The sequence below is a fragment of the Garra rufa genome, chromosome 10, assembly GCF_049309525.1.
Source record: "Garra rufa chromosome 10, GarRuf1.0, whole genome shotgun sequence".
Classification (NCBI taxonomy): domain Eukaryota; kingdom Metazoa; phylum Chordata; class Actinopteri; order Cypriniformes; family Cyprinidae; genus Garra; species Garra rufa.
The window spans coordinates 19,891,448-19,904,968 of record NC_133370.1 but is presented as its reverse complement, the minus strand read 5'-3'; the positions used below and the strand labels follow the sequence as shown (position 1 = coordinate 19,904,968).

General features: G+C 34.8%; 1 protein-coding gene across 1 annotated transcript in view; it reads right to left on the bottom strand.

Annotated features, from left to right (window-relative positions):
• brinp2 (bone morphogenetic protein/retinoic acid inducible neural-specific 2) overlaps window positions 1–11,842 on the bottom strand; it is a 143,024-nt gene extending 131,182 nt beyond the window's left edge. The window contains exon 1 of the mRNA XM_073849581.1: window positions 11,173–11,842. The gene's annotated coding sequence lies outside the window, so the exon portion shown is untranslated. The remainder of the gene's footprint in view (window positions 1–11,172) is intronic.
• Window positions 11,843–13,521: the final 1,679 nt, after the last annotated feature.

Sequence of the window (13,521 nt, the reverse complement as noted above, 5' to 3'; positions counted from 1 at the left end):
CCATCTCAAAAGCACAAAGTGAACTTAAACTTCAGCACCAAGAACTATTGAGGGTCAGACAGTAAAAAGAAAGAAATAGAAAGAAAATGATTCTCAGGGACGGAACAAATAGGCTGTCTCTCATATTTGCTGTCAACACATTGAGCAAATAAAGTGGCAAGAAACATCTTAGTCTCATTAAGTCCTTCAAAAGGTCACTGTAAAGGAGCACAGCAGTGCTAAACTCAATTCAGTGTCAATAAGGATTACCTTCATTGATTACAGCACAGCATGCAGTGTCAGATTAAATGAAATATGCATGTAGAAAGGATATGAGTTGAACAATTGCAGCATTTTTGCAGATATTAAATGGCCAGTGCTAGTCTTTGCTATCAGGGGTTTAATATGTGTGTGTGTGTGTGTGTGTGTGTGTGTGTGTGTGTGTGTGTGTGTGTGTGTGTGTGTGTGTGTGTGTGTGTGTGTGTGTGTGTGTGTGTGTGTGTGTGTGTGTGTGTGTGTGTGTGTGTGTGTGTGTGTGCGCGTGCGTGTAGTGTATATAAATATATGTAAACCAAGCAAAATTACAACTTGTCACTTGGCAGCCGCTGATCAATGTGCTCTTTCATTGTATTCAAAAGGGCAGTTTTGACATTCTTTAATAACTCCTTTAATCTTTCATGGGAAAAAGGTCACATGAGTGTTGAGCAAAATGAGGATGAGCAGATAATGACAGAATTTGCAGTGTAAAGGTGTGACTCAATTAGATTGGCCAAATGTAGATCTGGATGGGTAATCTCTGCTGCAGTACTTTAGTCACACTAAAAGTGCACTGTGCAATGTAATTATGCATTTATTTTATTTTATTTTATTTAAAATATAAGCGAACTGTGCAATGTAATTATGCATTAATTTTATTTTATTTTTAATTTAAAATAGAAGTGCACTGTGCAATGTAATTATGCATATTTTATTTTATTTTATGTAATGTAATATAATTATATTTTATATTTATATTTTATTTTATTTAAAATAGAAGTTAATTGTTCAATAGAATTATGCATTTTGTTTATTTTATTTTTTTATTTAAAATAGAAATGCACTGTGCAATGGGATTATGCATTTATTTTATTTTATATTTATTTTATTTAAAATAGAAGTGCATTGTGCAATGTCATTATGAATTTATTTATTTTATTTTATTTATGTTTTTATTTAAAATAGATGTGCACTATGCAATGTAATTATGCATTTATTTTATTTTATATTTATATTTAATTTAATTTAAAATAGAACTGAACTGTCCAATGGAATTATGTATTTATTTTATAATTATATTTTATTTAATTTAAAATAGAACTGAACTGTGCAGTAGAATTATGCATTTATTTTATTTTATTTTGAATTACAAAACATCTTTTAGTCAAGTAATTAGCAAAACTCTGAGATCTTAATAACAATGTTAAATAAAACCTGCTAAAGATTTTAACAAACATGTTCATACTCAAATTAATTAAAAAGTAATCCATCACCTTTTTTTTAAAGAAGCCACTTGAGGCAACTAGGAATATAAACGAGGCGAAGTAAAATGTGCCGAACCAAATATGCATAACGTGACATTTCATCTTCTCCTCTTTGTTATTTAACAAAAATGGAATACAATAGACCATAATGTAGCTGTCATGTCTACCCTTTTCAAAAAATTAAACCACAAAACAAAATGGGAAACTTAGCCTATACGTTCAATCAACAACATGGAACAAGTCTGCGTTCAGTGCATACAAGAGATAAAAAAGACAAAGGGTAAAGAGGACAAGACAGAACACTTTTTCTGTTTCTCTGTTTGATTCTTGTGAAATAATACACTGAACAACTCAAAGTAAAGCCGGTAATGAACTGCATGTGGGTCACTAATGAGTCTTTCAGCACTGTGTGAATTACAAATTGTCTATCTGAGGTGATCAATCTCTACAAAGTCTTCTAATCTCCAAGCATCCGTCTTAACTAACCGTTATTTCGAAGCACATATATTTACGTAGCTCCAAGAATTTGTCTTGGACGTGAGTATAGCATTGATCCCCATATTGCAGATTTGAGTGAACATAAATAGCACACTGGTACAGTACTTGTCCTCGGAGAGACAGTGGTCAGGAGTTGATCGATAGGTTATGTGCATCACATTGCTCCAAGGAAAGGTCAGGGGGGCCCGAGTGAAATGCCAGGAGAGTTGGCCATAACCGTAACCATCCATCTTGCCTTCCAGAGACCAGAGGATAGGGGTACAGACAATGACAGGCTTGTGGTGTGTAATACAATGGTTCTTCTATCTCTTCTGCTCTGTCTTCCACTTGCAGAGTTAAGCCAGACAGGTTCTCTGCTTTCCATGCTTGGCAGTAATGAATGGTTGGAGTGCTGCCGTTGTGCCAAGAAATAATCGGTCATATTTGACAATAAGGCAGGTGTTTGTCCAGGTGCCTTAATAAACTATGATTGGCCCAAGTCAGAGTTTGATCTAAATCTATATACATCTATATTCCAGCAGTACATTTCATATTTTACAGTGCCTTGCAAAAGTATTCATACCCCTAATTTTTTCACATTTTGTTTTGTTGCAGCATTATGTTAAACTGCTTTAAATTACTTTTTTTCCCACATCAATCTACATCTCATACACCATAATGACAAAGTACAAAACAGGTTTGTAACAACTTTATTAGAAATAAAAAACTGAAAAGTAAAAAACAGTAAGTATTCATACCCTTTTCTGGGACACTCGAAATTTAGCTCAGGAGCATTCATATTGCTTCTAGATGTAAACTGTGGCAAATTCATTTGAATGAGTATGATTTAGAAAGGCACACACCTCTCAGAAAAGGTCTCACAGCTGAAAATGCATATCAGAGCAAAAACCAAGTCCTGAGGTCAAGATAACTGCCTGTAGAGCTCAGTGCAGACTTGCGTTAAGGCAATTCTAGGGAAGAGTTCAGAAAAAAATCTGCTGCATTGAAGGTTCACAGAAGCATGTAGTCTACATTATCCATAATGGAAGACAATTGGAACAACTAGGACTCTAGAAAATGTCTGCCAACCCCCATCCAAGCTGACAGAGCTTGAGAGGTGAAAAGGTGAGGTAAAGAATGGCAGATAATTGCCAAATGCAGATGTGCAAAGCTTGTCACATCATGCCCAAAAAGATTTGAGGCTGTAAAGGTGCTTCAACTATGTACTGAGTTAAGGGTATGAATACTTATGCAATGTACTTATTTCAGTGTTTTCTTTTTAATACATTTGTAAAATTTTCAAATCTGGTTTTTACTTTGTCATTATTATGGTGTATGGAGTGTAAATTGATGTGGGGAAAAACTAATTTAAAGCAGTTTAACATAATTCTGCAACAAAACAAAATGTGAAAAAATGAAGGGGTATGAATACTTTTGCAAGGCACTGTATATCAGTTAGTTTTAAAAGGATGGTTCAACCAAAAGACTATCACGACACATGAGCGTGATTGAAGGCACATGCGTTGTGGTACTCATAATGGTGTACCCTATAAAGTTGTTGTATTGGGGGGTTTTTTTGCGCACAAAAAGTATTCTCGTGGCTTTGTAAAATTAGGGTTGAACCACTGATGTCACATGACTGTTTTAACAACGTCCTTACTACCTTTTTGTCCCTTGACCTACGTAGTACCCTTTCTGTCAATGCAGGATCACAAAGCTTTTGGATTTCATCAAAAATGTCTTAATTTGTCTTCTGAAGATGAACAAAGGTCTTATGGGTTGAAACAACATGAGAGTGAGTAATCAATGACAGAATTTTCATTTTTGGGTGAACTGTCTCTTTAAGTAAAACAAATACTAGTCTTAATATTTTAGCTAAGAGTAAATAATGTTATTTTGTTTCTTTGTTTGTTTAATTATTTATTTCTGTGTGGTTCTAGTAAGAAGTCCCAAATTATTTTAGGCATTATAATCAGTGAATATATTTTTGTTTGTTTTGCTCTTTTTTTTTTTTCTGTTGTTTTTTTGTTTAGTTTAGTTTTGTATATTGCTGTATGGTTCTATCTAGGTAGATATGTCGGTAACACTTTATTTTAAGGATCAGGAATTAGACAGTAATTAATGACTAATAACTGCATTTGTAAATGACTAGTTATGGACTTGTATGCCATTACAAGCTATTTATAAGGCCTTTATTGGCTGTTGTCTTATGTTGGTCTTATAGACCCTTTATATTTGTTTCTGTCCTAACAGTGTACTAATTAGCTAAACATAAAACAAACTAATAGCTTGTATTGTGCGAATTACAAACTTTATAGGTTCTCAGTACACTATGTGAATGTGTAGCTTATAAGTATGAAATAAATATAGAATAGGAATTTCATCAGACATTTAAATTAGCTGAAAAACAGTTACACAAAAGCAGTCTTCTAGCACTTGTTCCATACTAATAAATTATTAATAAACAAAATATTCTCCATTCCCTTAATTTATTTACAGCTAACAAGCACATTTCTCACTAATAAATGCTGTATTACTTCAGATTATGTTCCATATTCTAAAGTAGAAAAGAGACATGAAAGATTGCAGTGAAGAATTCTGTCTTTATTGTTTGATGGTTCAACAAGAGAACAAACTACAGATGAGACACATCTGCAAACTTTCATGTCTCTTTTCTACTTTAGAACAGGGAACATAATCTGAAATAATACTGAATGTATTAGTGAGAAATTTGCTTGTTAGCTGTTAATAAATTCAGGGAATGGGGAATATTTAGTGTTTAAATCATTTGTTTGTATGGAACAACTGCTAGAAAGACTGTGCTTTTGTGTAAAAGTGTTTTTCTGTTAATTGAAATGTCTGTGATGAAATGCCTATTCTATATTTATTTTATACTTATAAGCTACACATTCACATAGTGTATTGAGAACTTATAAAGTGTGTAATTCACACAATACAAGCTATTAGTTTGTTTTATGTTTAGCTAATTAATACACTGTTAGGACAGAAACAAGTATAAAGGGTCTATAAGACCAACATAAGACAACAACCAATAAAAGCCTTATAAATAGCTTGTAATGGCATACAAGTCCATAACTAGTCACTTACAAATGCAGTTATTAGTCATTAATTACTGTCTAATTCCTGATCCTTAAAATAAAGTGTTACCGATATGTCATATTAATTTTAGGCATTATGATCGGTGATATAACTTTGTTTAGTTTTGTTTTTGTATGGTTCCATATAGGAAGATCATCTCATATTATTTTAGGCATTAGGCATTTTGTTTTGCTTATTGCAATATGGTTCTATCTAGATAGATTGTCTCATTAATTTTGGGCATTACGATCTGTGATATAATTTTGTTCAGTTTTGTTTCTGTATGGTTCAAGCTAGGAAGATCATCTCATATTACTTTTAGGCATTAGGCATTTTGTTTTGCTTATTGCAATATGGTTCTATCTAGGTAGGTTGTCTCATTAATTTTAGGCATTATGATCAGTGATATAATTTTGTTTTGATTTGTTTTGTTTCTGTATGCTTCTAGCTAGGAAGATCATCTCATTTTATGTTTATGTATTAGGCAATTTGGTTTTTGTTTTGTTTTGTTTATTTATTGCTGTATGGTTCTATATAGGTAGATTGTCTCATCTTAATTTTAGGCATTATGATCAGTGTTATAATTTTGTTTTGTTTCTGGTTGCTTTTAGGCATTAGGCGTTTTGTTTTGTCTATTGCCATATGGTTCTATCAAGGTAAATTGTCTCATTAATTTTAGGCATTATGATTAGTGATATAATTTAGTTTTTTTGTTTCTGTATGGTTCTAGCTAGAAAGAGCCTCTCATATTACTTCTAGGCATTAGGTGTTTTGTTTTGTTTCTGTATGGTTCTAGCTAGGAGGATCATCTCATATTACTTTTAGCCATTGGGCAATTTGGTTTTTGTTTTGTTTTGTTAATTGCCATATGGTTCTATCTAGGTAGGCTGTCTCATTAATTCAAGGCATTATGATCAGTGATATATATATATATATATATATATATATATATATATATATAATTTACTTTTGTTTAGTTTTGTTTCTGTATGGTTCTAGATAGGAAGATCATCTCATATTACTTTTAGGAATTAGGCGTTTGGTTTTGTTTTGTTTATTGCCATATGGTTATATCTGGGCAGGTTGTCTCATTAATTTTATGCATTATGATCAGTGATATAATATTGTTTAGTTTTGTTTCTGTATGGTTCTTGATAGGAATATCATCTCATAATACTTTAGGCATTTTATTTTGCTTTGTTTTGAGATACTTCATAGGTTAAAATCAGAGTCATGCCACAGCAAAAAGGCATTCAAACTTTGTCTTTCATGTTTTATAGCAAGAGCAGGCTTCTCATTTCAGCCGCTTCTGTAGCTGTCACAAAATAGTTGCTACTTGATATCATATTTGTTATCATATTATCTTAATTTTATTGTAATCATAAACACACTGGTTTTAAGCACACATAAAGGGGCCATGAACTGACAAATCAAATTTCCCTTGATCTTTTCAAATTTAATATACTATAAAAACATCCCGTAAGTTTCCAAGCTTACTTTCTAGTTTTAAAAAAAAGCTTTTATTGAAAACAAGATTAGGAAACGACTCATTTTGGAATGTGCCACTTTATGAGGTAATAGTAGTAGGAGGAGAGGAAATACTAAAAAAAGGTGCAAACACAGGATTACTCCATCAACAGAACCATATAAATGTCATTACAAGATTACAAGATGGTGTAGTGTAAGTTGTGAAAAACAGTTTTTGAATTGCCAGTATTGTCGCAACACACAAGTTGGAGTAAAGGTGTTTTTACCACTATTGCATCATCTGTTCCAGACTGTTTGATATATACTGAGTATTTATATGCTTTAACCCAAATTACCCATGTTGTTTTCAGAGTATGTCACATCAGCGTCCATCTGGTATTTTAATAAGCAAAATTGTTAGCCAATCATAGCAGTAGGCATTTACTTGCAAGTCTTGAATGTGCCTCGCCTGTGAAAAAAGATTAGATACAGGATGGAAAATATTACGTCAAAATTATGATGATTTTTTTTAACATTATAAGTGAAAATAAATCCAGTTCACAACCCCTTTAACATTCACTGCACTTTGTTATTCTTCAAGTCATTTACCTATAACACTTAACACATTAGAAATCTTGCACAGATTTCTTGATGAGACAGCCTCATTATGAAGTTATGACTATTTTCACATTGCACTCTACCACAGAGTGTCTTTGCAGCGAGAACAGCTCAGGCAGTGCAGTAACTGACCCTGCCGCCACACGTAATGTCCTCCAGCTTGACGCCTGTGAAGGCCAGTCGGTACACAGCAACCAATTAAAACTAAGAGAAGAGGTCCTGCTGCTAGGGCTGATTGGTGGAGGCTCCTTCTGTGATCGGCTGCAGTAGGAGATTGGTGTTTCCTGGTTAATCATTGCCTTTGATCTTTGACTCTTTGTCAAATAAATCATTTTCCCCTTGGCCCCTTGACCAGCTGCTAGGGAGTATTCCCATTTTGATGCCTCGCGTCATGGTGAAATTCACCATTAACTCGAGAATGTGGCTGTGTATACCACATAACAGGATATGCTGGGGATGGCTTAATAGGCGGTGAAATCACGCCATCAAATCCAAACAAGAAAAAATTCAAACACTGCAGTGATATTACTGTACCTGTTGTTACAGTTTAAAATGTAAAAGCCTTATTTACAGTCGTAACCAACAATTTACATTGTTGCTGCAACTAGAAGACTTTATTTAAAAATGAATACAGGTATGGTTTCTTTTACTGATGCTACTACTACAACTGTGTATTTCATAATTACCATAATTGTGAGTTATTCATCTAAAAGAGATGAATCAGAATCCCTATTATCAAAGCAGCCCAGCTTCATATCTGTAAATATATGCTCTTTTATCATAGTGCCCTTAGTTTGGTCTGGGCAGGGAATTACCCAATTCATTTAAATTAAATGTCCTTTCTATTAAAAGAGCAGACCTGGGATCCCCTTTGAAATTAGATTCTGAAAACTACTGAAGCTTATCTAACGAGTGACTTAATACACCATACGATAGCCATCATGAAAGGCTTAATTTACTCATCCTGGACACTAATGAGAATATAGTTAAGGCCTGGAGCTAACTTTTAGTTATGGTGAACACAGTATAAAAGTTACAGACAACACTGTCTGTGTACCTGTCTGTCTATCTCATGTTTTAAAGAGTGTATTATTTCAGATATATTTTATGTAAATGTTCTTATATCCTCTCATCTTGCTTTTAGGCATTATAAGATATTACAATATTTATATCGTGCATGTTTTCATTGCAATTTGTTCACTCGAGTTTTGCATAAAAATGAACTCGATCCTCCCCGCAGTTCTGCACCGTGAACTTCGATTGACATCCACAATCTCTACATGACACACACAAGTAAGTTCAAAGGAGCTCAGGCTATAGAAGTTATTAGGGTGTTTCTTAGTTATTTCGAATTTTGCATGTAATTATGCATGCTAATGAGCCAAGCAAATTACACTTTCAGAGTTGATAGCAACAGAAGTGATGAGCAAGATAACCAGACATCGGAATTCATTTTCATTATGCACTTGTATGAATTTTACATTTTTTAAAGCCAGAATATTTCCCAAATGATTATCTGCTAATTGCAGTACAACTCACATACATCTTTAGTCTTCTCTGCTTTGCCCATCGCTCTTTATGTGTGTGTGCAGTCAACTTAAGGCCTTCATTTTTCTCGAATACAGCGGTTGAATAAAATGAGTTGCTTGCACACAAAAAAATGTAATTTTGATAAAAACAGAGGGAGCGTATTATAAAGCTGGAACATGCTGATAAACTTGGAGATTTCATTTCAGTTTCCTGCAAAACTTATTTGTGACCCTGAACCACAAAACCAGTCTTAGTAGCACGGGTGTTTTTGTAGCAATAGCCAACAATACATTCTATGGGTTAAAATGATCTTTTTTTATGCCAAAAATCATTAGGATATTATGTAAATATCATGTTCCATGAAGATATTTAGTAAGTTTCCCACCGTAAATATATATCAAAACTTACTGAATAGTAATATCCATTGCTAAGAACTTCATTCGGACAACTTTAATGGTGATTTTCTCAATATTTAGATTATTTTTGCACCTTCAGACAGTTTTCAAATAGGTCAAATATTATCTTATCCAAACCACACATTAATGAAAAGCTTATTTATTTAGCTTTCAGATGATATATAAATCTCAATTTCGAAAAATTGACACATTTTGTGGTCCAGGGTTACATATCATAAAATGTAGCTCATGTGTACTTTTACATCCAGTTCTGCCTTTGTGAAGTATCTTTTTTTTAATGTTACTGCTGTATTTTATATTTCCATTTAAGTGTACATACACAGTATATTTTGAATCCACTTTACATTAGCTTTTCCTCTGAGATGGTGAATATTGCTTGGGCAGATCGATATTTCTTTTATAACTTCACAGAGCAAATGACGGCACACACACACACACACACACACATACGCACACATCGGCGTCCCCTCCGGGACTGGAAATGGAGTTTTGTGTTCTTCTCCCACTTTAACACTTCAAAAACCTCTGAGGGTTTCTTGGTAAGCAGGAGAGAATGTGCACTGGGGAAACGTCATGGACTTGCATCTCAATAACTTAGGCCTGCATGTCGCACATGCAAAAATCTTCAGTATCCTCTGCTCACCTTACATAGATGAAATCTCCCTTGATAGTATCAGTGGAATTCGATCATGTTTGGATGTCAGACTGAATGGATAGACCTCTCAAATAACAAATCGATACTGTAAACTGATAATCAAATGGTTGTGGCGTTGCTTTTCTGACTATGATTCTGTTGGATGTGTTGCAGGTTGCTTGTTACAAGAGAACTGCTCCCTCTGTAGGCAAAGTTAAGCATGAAAAGTGCTGTCAGCCTATATGCTTGTCTCCAAAGAGTTTAATTTTGAATTGACTGTTGAATGGAGCTTGCCTATTGTTTTCTGATTGCTTGTTGTGACGAAATAGTCAATGGCTGACTATCGGGTAGGTGTAAGCGTACAATACAATCGCTGGCACTGCTGAATAATGTGGATTAAAATGCTATTCTTCTCTCAGAAAGATGGCCTGGTGGGTTTGTTGTGTAGACCCAGCAAAACCACACTAGGAATCGGCTTTTCCAAAATGATTTGTATTGAAACCTACTGTTAAGACGGAGAAAGCAAGGGAGGGCGAAAGATTGAGGGGGGAGAGAGAGAGACACCACGGACATCTTAAATATTTCTGCAACAGATTAAAAAGCAAGCTGCTTTGTATTTTGTCAGAAAGGAGCATTAGATTCTCCTACAACTGTGGAAATGTCAGCATGCTTCTGGTCTGAGTGAGAAAAGAGGATTAATGTACATATGTAAGACAAAGCAGTCCAGCCTTAACCCCTCAGACTAGTGCAAAATACAGATCCCACACATCAAGGAATTTGGTTCTTCTCTGTGTTCCTTGTGGAGTCCAGGCAGACGTCCAAGCCAAACAGTGAGGAAGCCATCCCGTGAGTCACAGTCACCGTGGGGCGGTTTTGTTTTAGCTCTCCGCTGCTGTTCATGTTTTTTCTGTATTATGTTCAAAAGCTTCGAAGTGAGGAGAAAGTTTGGAAAGGGAGTTAAGGAGTTCTTGCATGTTTTGAGAGCGCCCCTCTGGGTTATTGTCGTTGTGCAAGGAGCTGGAAACTCTTGGGGCAAGCTCTAGATTTAGTTTGAGAAAGCATTGTGGGATGAAATTAAATCCAGTTTAATGAGATAGAGGCAATGCCCTGTAGAACCGTCTATACTAGTCAAGACAGCAGTATTTATAGCAAGAGCTCATCATCACGTATAGCATTTTAATCTTCACATCTAAATTAGAGCAACCAACCGTATCCTTTTTTTGAGGATCAAAACAAAGTTGCCTGAATCAATTGCTGATTGACACTGCAGCTCTCTATAATCAGATGTAGGAGATATACCAGACAATATATAAAACCGACAAAAGCTGTAACATTTAAGTCAGGAGGTGATTCTGACACTTGAGATGAGCATGGTGAAGTGATTTAACCCAGTATAGATTGAGTGTCCAGTGAACTGTGACAGAGTACTCACCCAGACCGTGAAGGGAGGTTCCACTCCTGTCCCTACAGCGTTTGTATCCGATCGGCTTGAAGCAGCAGTCAGGATGCTGGATTCTCAGTTCGGACTCAAGTCGAGGAATGCAGCTCCCACCCGCTCGGCCCCCCGCTGTACCTCCTCCGCGGTGATTTCACACGGGTTCACAAGGCAGTCAAAAGGGTAATCCAGGCATTGTGTTGATGCTCCGAAGAGAGTGCTCTAAGTGCACCCTGTATGGGTGCAATTAAAATGTTTAAAAGCCATAAGTTTCCTTTTCTTGATTGAAGATTTTAAAAACTGAATGGAGAAACTTTAACACCAGTTATTTTGGAATGCAAAGTCCCAGGAATAGCAGAATAGAAGCAATTCGGAACCTCTTGAGCATGTGTGATCTTCCAAAACAAGTGGGATCACATCAGATAACGATCAGATAAATCCATACGAAGCTGTTTGGAACTCATTTGCAATATCCAGCTTCTTCCAAGTAGAAAAACTGCACCTGCCACGGTTCATTTGTGACATCCACTGTCTCTCTCTTTCTCTGTTAGTTTTTTAGTATGTCTGTGTGCCAGATTGCCAGAGATAGACTTGAGCTGCCCGTGCTGTAGTCATCACTCACTGCCAAGCCCCAAAACGGTGAGCCTCGCGCAGAGGAGAGCTACTCCAAGTCTTTCAGGAAAGCATCTCTTTCTTTTCAACAAGCTCTGTCCAACTGAGACCAGAGGCCACGCCTCTTTCACTCTGATTGGCTGAGCTGCAGCAGGCAGCGATGTGACAAGGAAGAAGAGAGGGAGAGAACAAGAGAATGAGAGAGAGAGAGAGAGTGTGTTTTAAGGGGGAGGGAGGATAGACCAGGCTCTGTGAGCCCTGGAGGGACAGGGTGGCTAATGAAAGTGAAAATGCTTTTCTCCCAATGCTTTAGCCAAATTTGTCTGCTACAAATTTGTTGTGACTCCTGGCAAGCTGAATTCATACTGACAAAGTCTCCAGTTTCTTAAGGGAGATGTATCTTGTTCTTCATACAATAAAGCCCAAAGTCAGTTCTTGTCAGCCTAGTGCCTTGTTGGTGCCAGATGTCTTGGGAATATTGAAGGAAATGATAAAAGTTGTACATCTCATTCTGATGTGGAAACAGTTTGAAGTCAGTGCAGTTGAAGAAGGGGTGACGTAATACTGTATTTGATAAAAGATCCTATTTTTTTTTCTATGGGAAAATTGTGTTTTATGTCACACAGTAACAGCTGAGGGGGTTTTCCTAAGATAGATGTAAAACTTGGGATGTGAAGACATTGGGATTGTTCTGGAAAAATACACTGATTTGTGGTGTATTAATGTGGTGATATTAAAAGAAGGTTGTTTTTTACCCAGCAAAGGAAAAATGCCATGCATTTTTTATGGATTTCTATTTCTAGTAGTATTACTACTACTACTACTACTACTAATAGAATGATTGTGATATAAGGTCATATTGTTACATATAAAGTCACGTTTTGAGATTAAGTTAAATTTGTGTCATATATGCACTACCAGTCAAAAGTTTCTGAACAGTATGATTTTTAATATTTTTTTAAAGAAGTCTCTTCTGCTCACCAAGCCTGCATTTATTTGATCCAAAGTACAGCAAATGCAGTAATGTTGTGAAATATTTTTACTATTTAAAATAGTTGCTTTCTATTTTAATATATTTTAAAATGTAATTTATTTCTGTGATCAAAACTAAATTTTCAGCATCAGTCTTCAGTGTCACATGATCCTTCAGAAATCATTCTAATATGCTGTTTTGCTGTTCAAGAAACTATTATTAATATTACTATATATATATAAATTAATACTTTTATTTAGCAAGGATGCTTTAAATTGATTAAAAGTGATGATAAAGACATTTATAATGTTACAAAATATTTCGATTTCAGATAAATGCTGTTCTTCTGAACTTTCTATTTATCAAAGAAACCTGAAAAAATTCTACTTGGCTGTTTTCAACAACATAATAATAATAATAATAATAATAATAATAATAATAATAATAAATGTTTTTGATCAGCAAATCAGAATATTAGAATCATTGAGATTTATACAAAGTTGAATAAATAAGCTTTCTATTGGTGTATGGTTTGTTAGGATATGACAATATTTGGTTGAGATATAACTATTTGAAAATCTGGAATCTAAGGATGCAAAAAAAAATAAAAAATACTGAGAAAATTGCCTTTAAAATTGTCAAAATAAAATTCTTAGCAATACATATTACTAATCAAAAAATAAGTTTTGATATATTTACTGTGGGAAATTTACAAAATATCTTAACTGAACATGATCTTTATTTAATACCCTAATGATTTT